The sequence below is a fragment of the Ptychodera flava genome, chromosome 16 (genome assembly GCF_041260155.1).
Source record: "Ptychodera flava strain L36383 chromosome 16, AS_Pfla_20210202, whole genome shotgun sequence".
NCBI classification, from domain to species: Eukaryota; Metazoa; Hemichordata; class Enteropneusta; family Ptychoderidae; genus Ptychodera; species Ptychodera flava.
The window spans coordinates 31,715,638-31,733,872 of NC_091943.1; the positions used below are offsets into that span (position 1 = coordinate 31,715,638).

The 18,235-nt window shown below is 37.8% G+C and overlaps 1 protein-coding gene across 1 annotated transcript in view; it reads left to right on the forward strand.

The window, feature by feature from the left end:
• LOC139114596 (uncharacterized) overlaps nt 1-18,235 on the forward strand; it is a 52,737-nt gene that overhangs the window by 22,937 nt on the left and 11,565 nt on the right. The gene's annotated exons all lie outside the window — the stretch shown is intronic.

Here is an 18,235-nt window from a genome sequence, read left to right on the forward strand (position 1 = left end):
CCTTTGTCAATGTAACATGTTTAGGATATGAATTAAAACTTTTATTTGTGAAATAGCCTTCCAATGTAATGGAACATCCTATAAATGCCCTAGGGCACATTATATAAATGCCCTAGGGCACAGCAGATTTTGTGTTGCAGCTGGTTTCCGCTGTGTTACCAAATTTGAATATTTAAACGTACCAGATGTCTACAGAATATGACATGTTCACTTTTGATTGGACAGTACTTTACTACGGCGCTGTCATTCGTTTCTGGAATTTGGTGACCAAGGCTTTACGAGTAAATAAAACACCCTGAATTGAGCACTCTGATTGGTCAATCAACAGTATATATATATATATATATATATATATATATATATATATATATATATATATATATATATATATATATATATATATATATATATATATAATATATATATATATATATATATATATATATATGATGTATTTATTGATTTATGTACACACATATACACATAAATATATATTAATACTGTACATACATATAAACATACTCTAGTATGCTCACAGAAACAAACACACACACTCACACACTCAGTTCTTTGAAGCACAGTATGATAGACACTAGATAGGCAGTCATGAAGTATCGTCAGACATTGAATTACCAGTCTTTGTCAACTAATGACAGAACTTTCAGCAGCAGGAAAGAAAAAAATTGCTGTAAGGACGTTGACAGCTTTGATCAAAGGGTTTGGGTTGACATTGGTGATTTGATTGGTTTTGTTGAATTGTAAATCTAGCCTGGTTTCAGTTTGTGTGAGGTGACTGTCAGGGCATTTTCATGTACACGAAGATACATTTTGTGTAGGCTGTGGATAATGTCATAGGCGATAGATTCAGTCTGAATATTAGTACAAGACTTCTACAGTAACACCCTCTGGTTCGATGACCGTACAAACTGTTCAGAGTTTGGTGGGTGTTTGCCATTTGCACTGAACCGGAAGATAATTGCAATAATCTGATTTCAAAATGAGAAAAGATATCAGGCTTCTTCACACGAGCATTTTGACGGGTGGGCCACCCCTATCTTTTTTGGAGCAGTCTATTCATATGTTAATTACTATTCAAAAGGAAGCATTTTGACAAAGAAAATAAAGGTGCAAATTATGCATTATGATGTAAATTTACCACCTCTGCTTTCTCAAAGCTGAGGCGAACATTATCAAAACAAGAAAAATCCATGTCACCACCAGATGGTACATTCCTATTGTGTTCAGCAGGGAAGGTTGGACCTTTGTACAGAAAATAGGGGGGAAGGAGTGAAAATGAGAGGTATACTTTTTGTATGCAGCTTTTTGGGCTAATTATACGGAAAATGGAGGATTTGGGAAAAGTAAAACTACTGTCATGTTACAATTGATTTTGTGTAACATTCTTCAATAGCTTCAGGCACTGAGGTAATTGAAGAAAACAAAAAGGCTTGATTTTGAAACTTGAAGATTCTAGGCTGTAAGTTGTAAACGTATCAGTATTCTCTAATCTTGATACTAGAAGGTTAGAAGGTGTACATTTACAGTGTATCTGATAGAGTGCATTTCATATATACAAATGCAAAACGCTTGAATTGGTCAAATTCAGAGTGTATATGCACCGGTATACATTTTTTGCCCCAGAATTGCACAAGAAGGTTTGCAATTTCTTGCTATAATATACAGACTGAAAATAACACTTTATTCAGAAAATTTTGGTAAGGTTTTTTTCCCAAGCAGAAAGAGTATCAATGCAGATTATCTATATGTCTAACAATTCATTGTAGCTCCGTTGCTTGTGAAACAAAAATAAATGTGTTAGAAAAATAGACATAGAAATATTTTTCTGTTTTTCTTGAAGTAAACATTACTGTTACTAGTGCATTCAAAGATCTAGAGTTACATGCAGTCTCTCTACAAATGTGGAAGGACCATGATGTATCAGCCGCTTAAAATTTGCGAACAAATTACCTTCTTTGAGTTGATACGCAAGAGAGTATTACAGGGTATATCCCTATTGTGAAAGTGGAACTCACGACAACAGCGTTTAGTGCTCGAGTGAAAAAAATGAATTAAAGATAAGGGTTGTAAAAGTGTTATTAACTTTGGAATAAAAGAGAAAGAAATGAAACTTTCAGGAAGAAAGGACCTTGATTCCATGATTCCAGTAAGTTAATTTAGCATAAAAGAGGTATCACTCTGATGAGATTTTAAAAAGCCGTCAAATTGTTTTAGCGGATCGACATGCAACAGAACACAAAGACTAGTAAGTGTGAATTTGATAGGTTACACACAATAGAACAATAGAATTGACACAGTTCAAAAGTTTGACCCCTTTTGGTGTGATTTTCTTCCAGTGTAGAGAGAACGTTCTCACGAAATGAGAACAAAAGAAACACGGAAAGAAGGACTAAGAATATGAGAAGCCAGAAAATTTGGTTCACTCAGACTATAGAGTTTATGTAATGTAGCACTAAAACTTACAGTTTGAACTTCAGTTGTCGCTTTGGTATAAATTAAAGCCAGAGATAATGAATTAGATTCCACAGATTTTGTTTGTACCATAAGATGAAGGTATTGAGTAAATTTTTCTAGTTCTTGCAAACAAATAGACTTTACCATGAATTTTCTCACATTCAGTGCTACGCCACTTTTGATATATATGTCAAGGGATAGTGATGAATTGCAAATGTTGCTTTCTGCAAATAATTTATATATATTCTGTTGCATGCAATGAAACAAGAACGGTTGCTGATTAAGGAGCAAAAAATGGCAATGTGGAACTTGATCTCAATAGTGTTGAACAAAAAATTGAAATCTGCAAAAGAACAAGCTGAAATTTAGAGAAATAATCTTTAAATACTCTTAGACTTTAGTTGAGAATTGATGTTCAGAAGAAAATGTGGGTGTGAACACCAAAGACATTGTACAATCAGATTTGTGGCATGCGCGTAAGCAACAGACAGGCTGCAAAAATGTTTTGAACTACATGAACATGATGAAATTACGCATGTAATATCATGGATTGATTGGCCGTAGAGATGTGGTTACGTTTGATGAAAGCAGACAAGAAAACTGATTGATTGTGTCAACTTCAAGAAAGTTGTGACTCTGTATGTGTGTGTGTGTGTCTGTCTGTCTGTCTGTCTGTCTGCACCCTTTGCACAAGTGTGCTTGTGTGTGTGTGTGTGTCTGTCGGTGGTATGCTTGTTGTTATGAAACTTAGATACATATAATTTGTCTGCATACAAGTACATGTTCATTATGTTTTCAATGCCATGGTGCATTGTAACATTTCAAACACAAATATAGTAATTTGTTTAATAATAGAGGGTCAAAGGCACTCTCGTTAGGCATTATCTTGGTTTCGTCATCGTCAGAAAAGACTCTTGTTTTTCCAGACCTTCAAAGATGGCTAAAGGATGATTGATCAACCACACTTCACAGTAGCTCAAAATATTGATGATATTTAAATTTGCATCATTCGTTTTATCAAACATGTTCATTCTCTTCAGATTTTACCTCCAAGATATGCAAAGAATTCTTGGTTAACATCTTGTGCAAATAAATAAATAAATTCATAATAACATGAACCATTAATATCATGAATTTGAATGTTGAGTAGCCATCATACTTCATGGTGTTTGTGAGTTAGATCTCACAATGCACACACATATAGAAAAGAAAGAATAACCAGCTTTGTAAGTAATTAATTATCGGGCCATGAAATAAAGTAATTAGGAGACACATCCAATAGATTGCTCTCTGGGGAGTTTTATCAATAGTTGAACTCACATGGAGACAAGTAGCATTCTCAACTTGTTGCATTCTTTTGACATACAACCATTTAACTATACTCATTCAGTATCAGATTATATGAATGTAGAATCCAATTTTGTATAAATGAAATTTCCCAGCAGCTAGTGAATCCTCACAGCTAATACTGCTCTTTAATTAAGGCTCTGAAAATATAGTTTTTGTGTTATCTTTAAATTTGAATAAACAATGAAGTCCTAAAATAACTCAATTTAGAGTTTTCAAAGTTTCCGAATAATGTATGGTGTATCACAGCCAATTACAAAGTTAATTTGATGACAAGATCACACAGTTACGTTTGGTACTTTGCTTCTAACTGTAATTTATCAGTTCAAATATTGGCTTGCTGACTTTAAAGTCTTGAAGACTAAATTGGCAAGATTTTGTATGTTGTATATTTATAGGGGATATCGGGGTAAATGTCTTAACCCTTTCAAGCCTAAACCCTTATATACATGCATAGGGGTTTCTCTGTAAAGTTACCAGAGAGTCGGGCCTGAAAGGTTAATGCTCAAGCAGTAAGGTTTAGATAATTTCCCATAGTTTATGATATCCAAGACATGAATTGATAATGAAAAAGTTACCTTTACTAGTGATGCTACTGGTCGTCCTCAAACAAAAAGGCTTTGTTCTCTGCATTTGATGCTGTATTTTCTACAAATTCACCGTTCAGAGGATTGAATATGGTACTGTGAGAACTACTAGCAGCATGATCATTTCATTAACCCTCTGAGTACCAAAGTCATTTTTTTCATCTAAAAATATAATGCAGATAATTTTTTTTTCAGATTAAGACTTTTTTTCTGATTTTTCCAACTATTTTGATCAAAAACTGTAGGCAATGCTCCAAAAATATTCTAATAATTACGAAAAAATTCATAAAAATTGGCAAAATGTTGCACTAGAATTTTGGTAGGAAAAATCATAGCACTCAAAGGGTTAGAAAAGTTCAAATCCTGATGATGAAAATGAAACATGGAATAACATGAAGTCATGCGTAATATGTAAATTGCATATGAAAGATAGTATTTTTTTGAGTATTTTTATTCCAGGATTGTAAATCTCAAGGGAAACAATATCCTGTGATAAAAAACATGAATTACTGAAATGAGTTCAAAAGGTTGATCTCTCCGCATAGCAAGTTTTTATACAGTTAAAAACATTAAGCTTCATATTTCTTCAGGATTCGCTGAAAGTGTACGTAAAAATCCCAATCTTGGCTTATCTTTATGATATGAAATTCCGGTTCTCAATCACCAATGCTTTGAACTCTGTTTTATGATAAGTGATGACCTTGTTGAGATTCTCAATGAACGGTTTACGATATTTGTTCATGTTCAACCTTCGTGATATTTTTGTTCCTTTCTTTAAATAATTTAGTAGATATGAGCAAAGAATTATGTTTTAGACAAAGTGACTATATCACTTCAGTTAATGAGTCTGGTATCTATGACTGACTGACCAAACATAACAGTGTATTCCTACTCGGAGATCTAGGTATGATCAACGGAACAGTGCGGCAAGCAGGTGCTCTTGCAGGTGTGTTTCACGGACATAAAGGAAACGAAAATATCAATAGTGGGGTTAATGCATTATGATGAAGGAAATCTTAGACTGATACGCAGAGCAAAGAAAAGCTCTGAATGTGAAGACGAAGGCAATATCCGCTTCAAGGAATGAGGCTATTTGCTCTGAAAAAATTGATGTATCAGTTCCAGTAATTTAGAAATATAACATGATATGGACATACTGTATTTAGACTTCGTGAAATACTCTGGGGAAGGTGAGCGACATTTTTGATGGAGGGTCTTGGGGTCTTTTTTAAAGTTGTCAATTTATAACGGGAGCACATTGTCTGTTTGCATGAACTCTGGTTTAAGCAGATCTGTAAGTCCCTGAGGAAAGAGAAAAAGGCAAAATTCAATCATCGGCTTAGACACCTTAATTCCCCATATCCTGGTACAATCAAAGGCAGTTCCATTCAGTTTGCAGGGGTCGCCAAACCAAATATGAGGGACAATTGCATGTCTACCTCTGCATTAGCAGAGATTGGATTAAGAGGGATGTGTATGCACAAAGTGATGTGCAGTTTTGCTCAATAACTTTGTCTGATGGCATAGAAACAAAATATATTTTTAAATTGATTTAATTTTTCTCTAAAAATATCACAGAAAATTTTCCTGGTCGATTTTCCACCTGTACTGTACTGTGTGTCCCTTGTAAGATGCGTATACTGTACATTATGGTTATTATCACTGATGTATGGCCAGTGTGTACAATTTAGGACTTGTTTGTATTCAAGCCTTGCTCTGCACTCCCCCTCAAGATAATGGATTCAACCAGAGAGTGTGTCTTCATGAAAGTAAAATGAAACCTGTCTCCTTATATCTCTCAGACAGCTTTTACCAGAAACAGAAAACACTCAGACTTTGAAGAATTCATTTCCTGGTTCAGGTCTTCCCATTGTCTATCTTTTGAGTAGCTAGAAACGGCAAACATTTTTTTTGAGTCAGATAAAAACGGTAAAAAAAATCTTTATTACCTCAGCAGTACATATCACAAGATTCCCATCACTATGGTAACTGCTCATCTTGAATGATCACTATCACTATCATTGAAAAGAGATGTTTTTTCCTCGGAGGATATCTTGAAGAAGACATCCTACTGTGATATCGGCAGTCTCATGCATTTACAAAGAATATGTGTTTGTAGAAAAACTAATATTGAATAAAGATGGTCTCTTTGGTGACTTTTTTGGAGGAAGAGTTTTGGATTGATTTCTTGCTTGTCACAACTTGGTGTAAGCATCTGGCTGGGTAGTACAGCTTTTGTTAGATAATATTGTAAGAGTGTGTATTGAATAATTTCACTGTGGCTGTGTTGAATGTGGCATAGTCAGGTGATGGAAAAAGTGCAAATTATGATACCGTCTGTATCAGTGAAATCTCAAAGCATATACTGTTACAGCACTCAAAAAATCTCCGTACATTCTCACTTAAACTTTGCAAATTGCGCATGCATATGCACAGACTCACACCTTCACATATCACAAGTGTGTGTACACTACACGCTTGAAATTTAGTTTCCAATCACAGTACTCTGTGAAATACTGCAGTATTACATGCATAATCCTTTGATTTGAGTATCTAATATTGCCATTTGCTGTTAAGAGAAATTGCATTGAACAAAAATCTAATAATTGATAGTACTGGTAATAATAATTTATACAAAAGTGAATGCGTATCCATTCAATAGTGTCACTTATAAAGTAAGTACCTGTGCATGACAAAAAGTTTGCAGAAAAGTTGTTGATATCAGCGGAATGAAACAGGAAATTTTCTGCCACACAATGTGATATATCTTTGAATTATCACTTACCTTTCAACAGTGAATCGTGCACAGTTGTAGTTTAAACATTATTGGAAATATTGCAGAGCCATATGCCATTGGTTAATTTGATCTATCTAGTTATGTTTTCAATGTATTCCCAGATGTATTTTTCTTGGAAAGATTTACAACATTTAGTGCCTGTAAAATTAATATCCAATGCATCTCAGCATTTTCATAGTTTAGCTAATCATATCCTCTTCTATGGATCCATGCTTCATATGTGTAAGGAGAAAAACAACTCTACTTCTCTTGGTGCCAACCTTCGGTAGTTTTCAAACAAGTTCAAAAATATTTTTAAACAAAATAAATGTCCATATTAAAAGTACACAAATATGGAATTGCTAATGGATGTTTAGAACAGCACCGTAAACTTCTCTGTGAATTCAAAAGTTGATATTTTTCACTACATGAGTTGAGATACCGGTAATGTGGTTGTTTGATAGTAGTGCCATTTAGTTCATGTAGGTTGATGTACAGAATTTAACTTCACCATAATTTGAGTCAGCCAAGCTTTCATTCCCAGCACTTCCAAACGTTGGTGTAGGACCTTTTTTGTTTGGTTGAAATATAGTACAGACCATGTAAATGCTTGATGTGGTAGTATTTGTCACATGCATGCTGAGATAAAACAAAGGCATGGTCACAGAAACTCATTGGTTACAACACCCAATGAAACACAGTATTACAGTTCCTGTGTTGACAGACAAAGCGGCTCTTCCTTTGAACGTGAGAATTCAGACAAAACTTCACCTTGCGTTGCTTTTTACTGGCTTTCAACGTACACATTAGCACCGCCGTGAAAGCATAGCGACCTGAAGCTGTGTCAACATGTGATGGATTCTGTAAAGGGTTTGTGTCAAACCAGTCATCTCATGTTACATTCTCCAAAAAAAGGGTAAAACCCAGTGGTATTTGCATTGGCATAGCTGTACAGTGTGTGAAGATGGTGGATGGATGGCCGAATACAAATCAGATTTCAAAACACCATACAGAAAGGAAGCCTTTTGTTCATGTAGTCATTCACTGAAGTTTTCCAGAGTGTACATGTATACCTTATACAGGAGAAACTCTTCCATTGCTTGTGATTTCCACCTAAAATTAAATTGCATTGAACACTTCACAAGTTACTTGTATCTTTCAACTGCTGTGTTGATCAGATAATATTTTAATCATAAGAGTAGGATCAGAAAAGCACAGAAGTGTACATTAGTAGTTTCATTCAGAGTGGAAGTGCCGGTCACAGTTTTGACGTGATTCTGAATCACTATTAATGAAAGTACGTAAAAAAAGGATCTCGTCAAATGAGATGACCTAAGACCAGCACACCAAAGGAATCTCAATTACAAACATTCAACAGATAACACACAACACACATATATATATATATATATATATATATATATATATATATATATATATATATATAATATATATATTATATATATATATATATACAGTATATAAATATATATATATATATATATATATATATATATATATATATATATATATATATATATATATATATATATATATTTATACAAATGGTATTTATGAGTATTGTTTATATATGCAAATATTATGATTATCATATCATAATCAGTGTGTGGCATATATGATGATTGCACACTACTGTACAATGTATATTCCAACAAACAAGCGGCAAGACGTTTTGTTCAAAGACTGTTTTCATTCATTTGCAATCATGTTAGATAATTATTTTCCCATTTCACCACATGTTATCACATTCCCTAGTGCCTGGAGTACTATTTCAACATACCGTAGATTTTGAACAGCACAAGTAGAGAAATACAAGTTGCAGTGGTTGTTGATGGACATCTCATAAAGAGACTGACTGGCCTTTTCTTTAGGGATGCACCGTTCGAGTATGGAACATTGGTTTTCAAAACACTCATATGTTTTTCAAGCTAAGTCTTCATTACAACTTGCCTGATTTACATAATACTGTTCCTAAATGTTCAATGCCGAATATATGAATCTTGTGAATACATTGTCTGCTAACTCTCCTCAAATTTCAAACTCCTTCCTAAAAATTATCATTTTCCTATTAAATTTGCCATTTACATTGTGTTACAATCTGTAGACAAGATAATAGAACTGCCACAATCATATTTGACTCATTGTAATAATTCAGTGTTAGACGAAACATTAATACCGGTATATCACTAGATTTTCCTGTGCTAATCAAGGCTTGTCTTTTATCAAAGACATGATATAGTGGTAATTTGTGTAAAAATGAAGTTTAATTTGCCTTAAAACGTTAGCATGGTTGACGTACTACAACAGCCTAGGGCAGTATAATTGATTGTCCACAAGTATTGCACTCTCTCTCTCTCTCTCTCTCTCTCTCTCTCTCTCTCTCTCTCTCTCTCTCTCTCTCTCTCCCCCCCCCCCCCATAAGGGCAAGAAAATACATCTTGTATACATGTAGTCCCCATAAAATAATCTCAACTGCTGTGGAGAAAATTAGAAGAACAACACTATGAAAGTCAATGTGAATTGTGATGTTTCAGTTTCAATTATTTTAAAAAATATGACAAAATAAAATATTTTGGTTATTCTAGAAAGGTCTGTACAAAATGTCAGTGCAAACAATATCTCAAGCAAAGCCACACTTGAAACAACTAGCAGTACTGTGGCTGATGCACATGTACATGTAAGCTTATCATTCCTACACATGAATATCAAACCTTTTTCTGTGACACACAGTCGCCACCAGTTCTAGCCCACCAACACTTTACAACCATACAGTTTGGTTTCAGTATCTTATTTCTGTGATTAAAATTTGTAACTGATTAAAAGTCACTCTAATGGAGATAAAGATGAATGAAAGGGTATCTGTGTTAAAACTAGAATTCAAAATACAGCTGTTCCATTGCCCTTTGAGTATTTTTTGCCTTATTTCTAATCTCATTGAATTTATCATTTCCTTTTGTTTATTGGTACATATTAGCTTTTGGAAGATGAGAAAAATGACAGATTTTGAAGATCGGGTTTCTGAGTCTGATATTATGAAACATTTCCTATTTCTGAAATTACTACTACAACTGTATAGAATATTGTGCTCGATATGCAGGATTTTTAATTTCTAGTTTTGAAAATGCAATTCTTTGAATCATTTGGATTTCTTTTGTTTTAAAATTTATACCATTGGCGATGTTTCATGGAGATTTGACAATAACCATTATTGATGGGAAATTTATAGCAATTTTGCATAAATGAATCAGAATTAAAATGAACATTGATGACATTTGAGATACGTTGTATCATTAGGAGACTATATTTCAACCATAATGGAGAGATCATATCATATTACAAATGACTGGCCTGAAGAGTGTTATGTTAATGCTATACATTTTAAACGGCAAGGGTACAGTGCATCTTCTAAAAATTAGTCAAAAACAGGCAGAATTTTGTAACATTGCATAGAAATGATTTTCTCAGTCCTCTGTAAAACAAGAAAGCACAGTCCTAATATAACATTTGCAGCACATATACATTGATTCATGTATCGAGGGAAAATAAGGTCCGGAGGGGTTGTTGATTGTTGAAACAGATTTATGCTGAATGCAATCCCTTCATTGAGGGAGACATTCAGAACTCGATTCATTTTCCATGAATCAGAATTGCATTGTTAATGAGGTAATGAATATGTGTCATCTAGTTTGACACTAGGCATTCCCACATGGTTTTAGGAGTACATCAAAAATCTGTATTTTACAAACAAGAAAAATACTAGAAAGTTTAAAAAGTTAAATAACAGCTTGAGGAGCTTTATTGAAACGTTAATTCTGGATGACCTTTGTTGATGCTACCAAAACTACCTGTATGATGTGTCTCATTTGCTGATACTGTCAAAATTACTGGATGATGTGTCTCGTTTGCTGATACTGCCAAAACTACCCAAATATTATGTGTCTTGTTTGCTGATGTTGCCAGAACTACCTGTATGGCATTTCTCTATTGCTGATACTGCCAAAACTACTTGTATGGTGTGTGTTTCTTTTGCTGATGAGTTGTTACTTTTAATTTTTGTAAACCATTTTTACAAAGCTTTGCAATTGTATTCAATCCTCCTTTTTCATGTTCTCCAGTATCTACATCTCTATTGTGCTGGCCACTCCTGGCTTGGGTGATATTACTTTTGTGAAGGGTTGGGACGCCTGTATTTCTGAGGGTACTCAGACTTCTGTCAACCTGTTGAGCTGGGCAGCAGCTCCTCAAGAAATATTCATGATAATATACATAATAAGTAATACCATTGGATATACATGTAGGACATACACCCTTGTTGCACAAATTTATTGATTGATGTAACCCTCCTATACAGAAATGGTTGTATCTCACACAGCTGTGAATTGGTAGAGCTCTTGGCACCCCGCGTGATATCGTGCCTGTACCAGAAGTTTCAGGTGTCAAAAATACAGTATCTATTCTTACTCCTCGCTATCTATTTTTAGTGGAATACAAATATAACACATGAATTAATTGCACAATTGAGACAGGAACAGAAGCTTTTCCATAAATAATTAGAGTACATTGACCCAGTAAAAGTACATATGTTTTTGTCATTATTGTAACAAAAAACCGTTGCTGAACTGTCCATGTAAAGTACAATAGATTACCCAGAAGTCCCCTTCATTTGTACCAGTGGAAATTTGGATTCTAGTAACTTCTAGAATTACATCGTTTTAAATAGCCCAAAGCTTCTGATTAAACTATATAAAAACGTTTTCAAACACCTTGTAGAGTCAAAAATTAGTTCTTAAAGGTCATTGAAATTCAGGGGTAACTTTATGCAAGGCTGAAATGACAGACTGTTGTGATGATCATGCGTAACTTTGTGAGGAGCTGACATGTCAATATTCCTTGTTACATCTTTCAAAAAAGTTAAGTTCCTGGATGTGCAACTTGTTTCCATATCTGTGTTAAAGCTATTCTGTATATCAGTGTATGGAGTATTTCAAAAATGCTTTTTGACATGTACATGTGCAGAGTGTTTCAGTGTATTGGCCCACTATCGTCTGCAGGCCCTGACCTCCAACCTACTGTGCCATGGAATGTAGGAGGGGTGTCTGCTACTGTTCAGAGCACCAGAAACATGTATATGTGTTCAGTAACTAAAATATTACCCAACACATCAGTTCCTACAGTTGTTGAAACTTTGAAAATAACAACAGTACCAGTACAAGATATTGGCCCAATGCATCAATCAACCATTGATTTCTGCTGTCTTTGTGCAAGATTTCTCTGTACTTACGAAAATAAACCTTGCGTTATTATCCTAATTTGTTTCAGCATTCTTTGGTCTGCCTAAATTATTTCTTCTATTGCCATTCAGTGAAAGTGTAACTATTGAAATCTTGAAAAAAAAATCACATTTTGCAATTTATTAAATTCCTGGCCCTGTTTTGTTGTGGTATCAGTAACATCCAGTGCAAAAGCATATAACTTCAATGAAATGAAGACCACTTTGTGACACAATTTATGGATAAATGTGAGCTATGTGCATAGACAGATTGAGTTAGTTTGTCTGCAGATGAGAAGAAATTTCTTGTCATATGTCCTATAGAAGTAAAATATACACGTGTTTCTGGTGTGGGTCCTAAATGCCAAATACATATTGTTCTGCACACAGTGTGACTCTGTTTTCCATAATAGTTATTAAGTGAAATGGTGAGGAAAGTATGGCCAGTTGCACATACAATTATGGCAGTTTTCTGATATCTGACATAAGCTGTGCAGCATTTCAAGATACATGTTTGGTCACACTGTACAGTCAGCAGTCAATTCCTGCATGTCAATGTGCACTGTATCCATGGCTGTTGGTTTATGAGTATGCTACTTCAAGCAGATACTTACCATCTGCTATGCTGTTCAATTTTCACATTCTGAGAATCAAGGATTTGCATCAAACCATTTTCTTTAAATTTTTGTTCAATAATTTTTTTGAAAAAAAATTTCAAAACAAAATTATTGCAGTGAGATGTACAACAAAGGATATCCTTAGCTGTACATCTTACTTAAATAATTTTTTTTTCTGTTAAAAACATTATTGAAATGAGATGTACAGTAATGGATATTGTCAACATATAATTATAATCATTGAGACAGTGATTAGTATCCAACTTTGATTCCTCATGAAGTAATCAATGAAGCGTCTCAAGTCTGATTTATTTTTTTAATCATACATTACAAAATTCTTATCGTAACTCGAATGTTCAAATTGTTCTGGACCAGTGAGCACTGATCACTTTTTGACATTTTTTAAAGAATAGAAATAGGAAAATCTGTGTACCAAGAGGTATGAAAAATCTCTGAAGTAGTGAAAGAAATAATTTCAGATTGACAGTCATCGATGTCATTTGCCATTTGCCTTTTATCAGATGACATATTCCGTGCATACTTTTCAGGGTAATGTGAGAAGGCACATGTTCCAGTGATTCAAGACTTGAGGAAATTTCCAGACTCCAAGCCTTTCTAAAAGGCAAGCCAAATGCCAAACTTCAACATTAATGAAAGTATGTGTGAAGTTTAAACCTTTTCCTGCCAAGTCGGTGAAATCCGCTTGAAATTCGGTGGTAGCTAGAATCTGAGCAGCCACGGCCGTTATCCCTGCCAAGGCGGTGGAAATCGGGCTACTTTTTAGGTACCCCCTTTCCTGCCTAGTCGACGGAACTACGTGTAGCAACAAACCTTGCTCGCGCAGAAGTCAATTTTTCTTTACCAGAATTTTCCAAGAGGATTTAGATTGGAAGTTTATATACGAAATGCCTTTCAAAGTAACTATCTGTCGTACACTTCGTGATTTTCAATGGAGACTTAACAATAACATTATTTATACAAATGTATTGCTTTTTAAGATGAAGTCCCATTTAGTAAGTTCAGACCTATGTACTTTTTGTCAATTAGTCCCTGAGACAATTGTCCACTTGTTTGTGGAATGTGACATTGTGAAAAGTGTATGGAATGATATGTGCAAATTGTGGCACACAACTTTATATTGTCCAAACAATCCAACACAAAGACAGATTATTTTGGGTGAAAAAATTGGTCAGATTTACTCAATAACATAGTACTGGGGTACAAAAAGTATATTTATGACTGTAAACTTAAAAAAGAAGCACCAACGTTTCAGATATTGAGAATTAAAGTCAGACATATTCAAAGACTAGAAATTTTTTATTTCAAAAGAAAGAACACAGTGTCTATTTATAAGACAAATGGAAGGAATTTGCCGCATAGTTCCTCCTATCTCTCTGAAAATGAAACCAGCTCTGTACAATGAATGTATCCATTTTCAATATTGTCCTTGCAGTATCTGTAGTTTTTTCTTTTTTTGCCTTGGTTTAGACTTTTGTAACAGTCTTTGCCATGCTTTGTCTTTGTTATTGATAAAATAAAATAAAAAATATTATAAAAAAAAAAACAAAAAAAAAAAACCCTTGCTCGCGCTAGGGGTCGTTCGAGGACAGGTTTTGGGCGAGGAACGGCGTTTGCTCTCGAAATGGGTTCACAGAGAGTCCAACGACAGGGAAAGGTGCGGAAGCTACCCAGCCAGTCCCCCACCCCGGTGGGGGACTGGTTTTTTTTGGGGGGACGAGTAGCGTACTTGGCAGGTTAGCACGTTGACGTATTCTAGCGGAGTTTGGGGTAACTTGGCTCTGAGGCACTACATAGATTGCGGCCGAAATTGACCGTCTCGGCAACGCTAATCTGTAAGGCAACCGCCTAAGACCGCCTCAGCTGGCGGTGCAATTTTTTGCCAATGGTGCGAGACGAAAATCACGGACTTGGTCCTGATTGACGGGAAGTGCGGACGGATTTGACGGACTCGGCTTTCTCGAAGGCAACCGCCTAAGACCGCCTCAGCTGGCGGTGCAATTTTTTGCCAATGGTGCGAGACGAAAATCACGGACTTGGTCCTGATTGACGGGAAGTGCGGACGGATTTGACGGACTCGGCTTGATTAGTCCCTGACATGGAACTGATCCGAACGGACTTGAGCGACATTTGTGAAGGGTAACCACCGCTTTTAACCGACTTGTTACCTTCTCGAAAAGACTACCCACTCAGATGTCGGACGTTGTCGGCTGCACTTGGCTCTAGACGTTCAAGCCGTGCAACGAAACACACCGCCTCAGCCTTGCCATTCAGGAACATGGCCTCAAAATTTGATACCATTGTTCACCGACTTGGCGGCTGCGGTTAGGTGCGTGAACGTTGTTCACCGACTTGTTACGCCTATGTTGTCCCTGTGAAGTTCGGCTAACGGCCGAGTCTAACGGGAGTTGGCAGACCTGTGTTTGGTTTATACCGTAGTATGACCGACTCAGGTAGAGGTACCTGTCGGTATATTCCGAGTTTTACGCACTCGGGCGTCAATGACGGGTCGTCATCACCGCTGATGACGTAGACGTGCTGGCCACGTTATTTGAAGGAGCCATGTTTGCCCAACGGACGAGGCCGAGACAGCCGTTGACAATTTTGGCATCCTTCATCTTTGACCGCCTTAGTTGGGTAAGCCGCTCGGCAGGCGACGGTTATGACCTAAACAAGCCGCTGAAGCACTGTTCGTTGCCGTACAAGAACGAGACGGCCAGTCCATTACTGCTTAATGGGCAATCTGTCGGGTTGGCTTGTCACCGACTTGGATGACAATACGCCCTGCGCAGGCGTACTTAGAAGGGACATGAGGTTAAAGATACGGGTTTCCCACCCGTACTAAACATGGGCTTGGGCCAACGTCCTTGGGTGGCAGGTGCGCATGCCACGTACCCAGCTGGACGGAATGTCAAGTTGAGATGCTAATGACATTGACTATGTTATGCTAAGTGCTCGAGTGATTTGCATCGCAAATGAGTATTATTAGCATATCAAATGGTGCGGACAGGCAATTTACATGACGGGTAGGAATGTCAGCGCCGGTTGGTGGACTGATTGCCGTAGGTCCATTATAATAACAGGTGGATGCATATATTAACACCCCTGCGTCCAATCATGTCCAGGGCTTTGTTTCCCTGTGGCTTTAAAAGGGAGGGACCTGCTAGTCTGTCGACACTGTTCCAGACATGAGCTTGACGGACCGCAAAAGTTTTCTGAAGGCGAGCAGACGACTGAAGCTCAAAGATGCAGAGTCTCCGGGCGGTAGTGGTAGCGATCGTTGTGATGTCCCTAGTAAACGTTCTAAGAAGTCGGGCAAGAAACGCTCCCGTAAGGCGAAGCCATCTCCGGCTGAAAAACCCAGTGGTAAGCGTAAACGTAAGACCGATCGTTCTGCCGATGAGGATGATGACGGGTCACCGGTTGCCAGTGGTTCTCACCCGGCTGCTCCGGGAGAGACTACTTCACCTGCAGAGACTACATCTGCTCTTGTGGGAGATACTTCACCTGCACAGACTACGTCTGCTGCTGCTAGTGAGACAGTGAGTAATGAGACGGCTGATGCCATTGGTTCTCCCCCGGCTGCTCCGGGAGAGACACCACCTGTTGCTACTATGAGCCCTCATCCTGCGTCAGGAGAGGTTCCTGTGCCCAGTGCGAAAGAGCTTGAGTCCTCGTCATCAGCAGAGGCTGCCGAGCCCGCTCCTGCCATAGTTTCGTGTGCTGCGATGTCCCCGCCGAAAAAGATAGTGCGGAGGGTTCGTTATCAGGATAGCCCACCTGATTTTGAGCCAGATATGATCCTTGATGCCGCTACGGGCGAGTTCAGGCCCAGACGCCCAGACGACGGTGATATCACCGCTGAGTCCGACTCGGAGGTTGACGAGGATGCGGCAGAGGACGATGACTTTTATGACAGGCAGTACGTAGGTGAGGCAAGCTCTGACGACGATGATGACGTTGCTGCTGTGTTGGCGGAGGACGACACACCTCCTGTCTGGCGTATGTCGGAGACTACCGATGCTAATATATTTGAGGAGACGATTTTGACCATGAGAGAGGACCGACTTTCACCTTGCCCAGCCACGCCCGTGAGCTCGATTACTTTTTTAAGTTTATTCCAGCTACACTGATCAGATTGGCCAAGGACGAGACTAATAAATACGCCAAATTCCACCAGCGACATATCGCTAGGAAAATAGATAAATACTGGCGTAACGCTGACTACCGAGAGGTGCAGGCGTTCATTGGCGTCTTAGTCTGTATGGGTATCGACCGTAAATCATCAGTGGAGGATTATTGGTCTAGCGATCCCTTTCTGAGAAACCAGGGTATTTCTACTGTGATTACCCGCAGTCGCTTTCAGCAGCTTATGCGATACTTTCATCTGGCAGACCCAGAGAACGATCCACGTCGTGATCCTGATGAGGCACGCCGCCGACGTCGGTGTCAGGAGGATCCCCTGTATAAAATCAATCCATGGATGGAGCCCATAGTTGACCGGTGCGTAAATAATTATAAGATGGGTAGAGAGATCTCCATCGACGAGGGCATGGTGCGATTTAAGGGCCGTTCTAAATTTAAGCAGAGATTACCGCATAAGCCTGATCGAGACGGTTTCAAGATATGGCAGCTGTGCGACTCCACCACTGCATACATAGCTAACTTTGCACCGTACCTAGGTGTGAAATATCGGGATCGGACTGATGGGAGACGGCAGGAGCGAGGTGTGGTGAAAAGAATTACGATGGAGCTGGTCCAGCCATTCTGTGGATATAATCACAGCCTATTCTGTGATAGCCTGTTTAGCACGGTCGTTACTGCTAGAGAGCTGATGGAGACCGGGATCTACATGGTCGGGAGTTTCAACCGCCGTAATCGTCGCACCATGCCCCCTCAATTAATTCCGCCGGGTAAGAGGAAGCGCCTTCCTCTGTCTGTTGGGGATATGAAAGCCACGACCAGAACGGACTCTCGTCTTAACATCACTGCTTATCAGGATAGTAACGCTCAGGTGCTGATCTTGAATACGGTCTATCCACCCTTGGAGTGCGTGCCAGTGGGGGAGGGAGACGAGCGGCGACAAGTGCCTCTGTCGCTGTATAATTATCGCCGGTACATGGGAGGC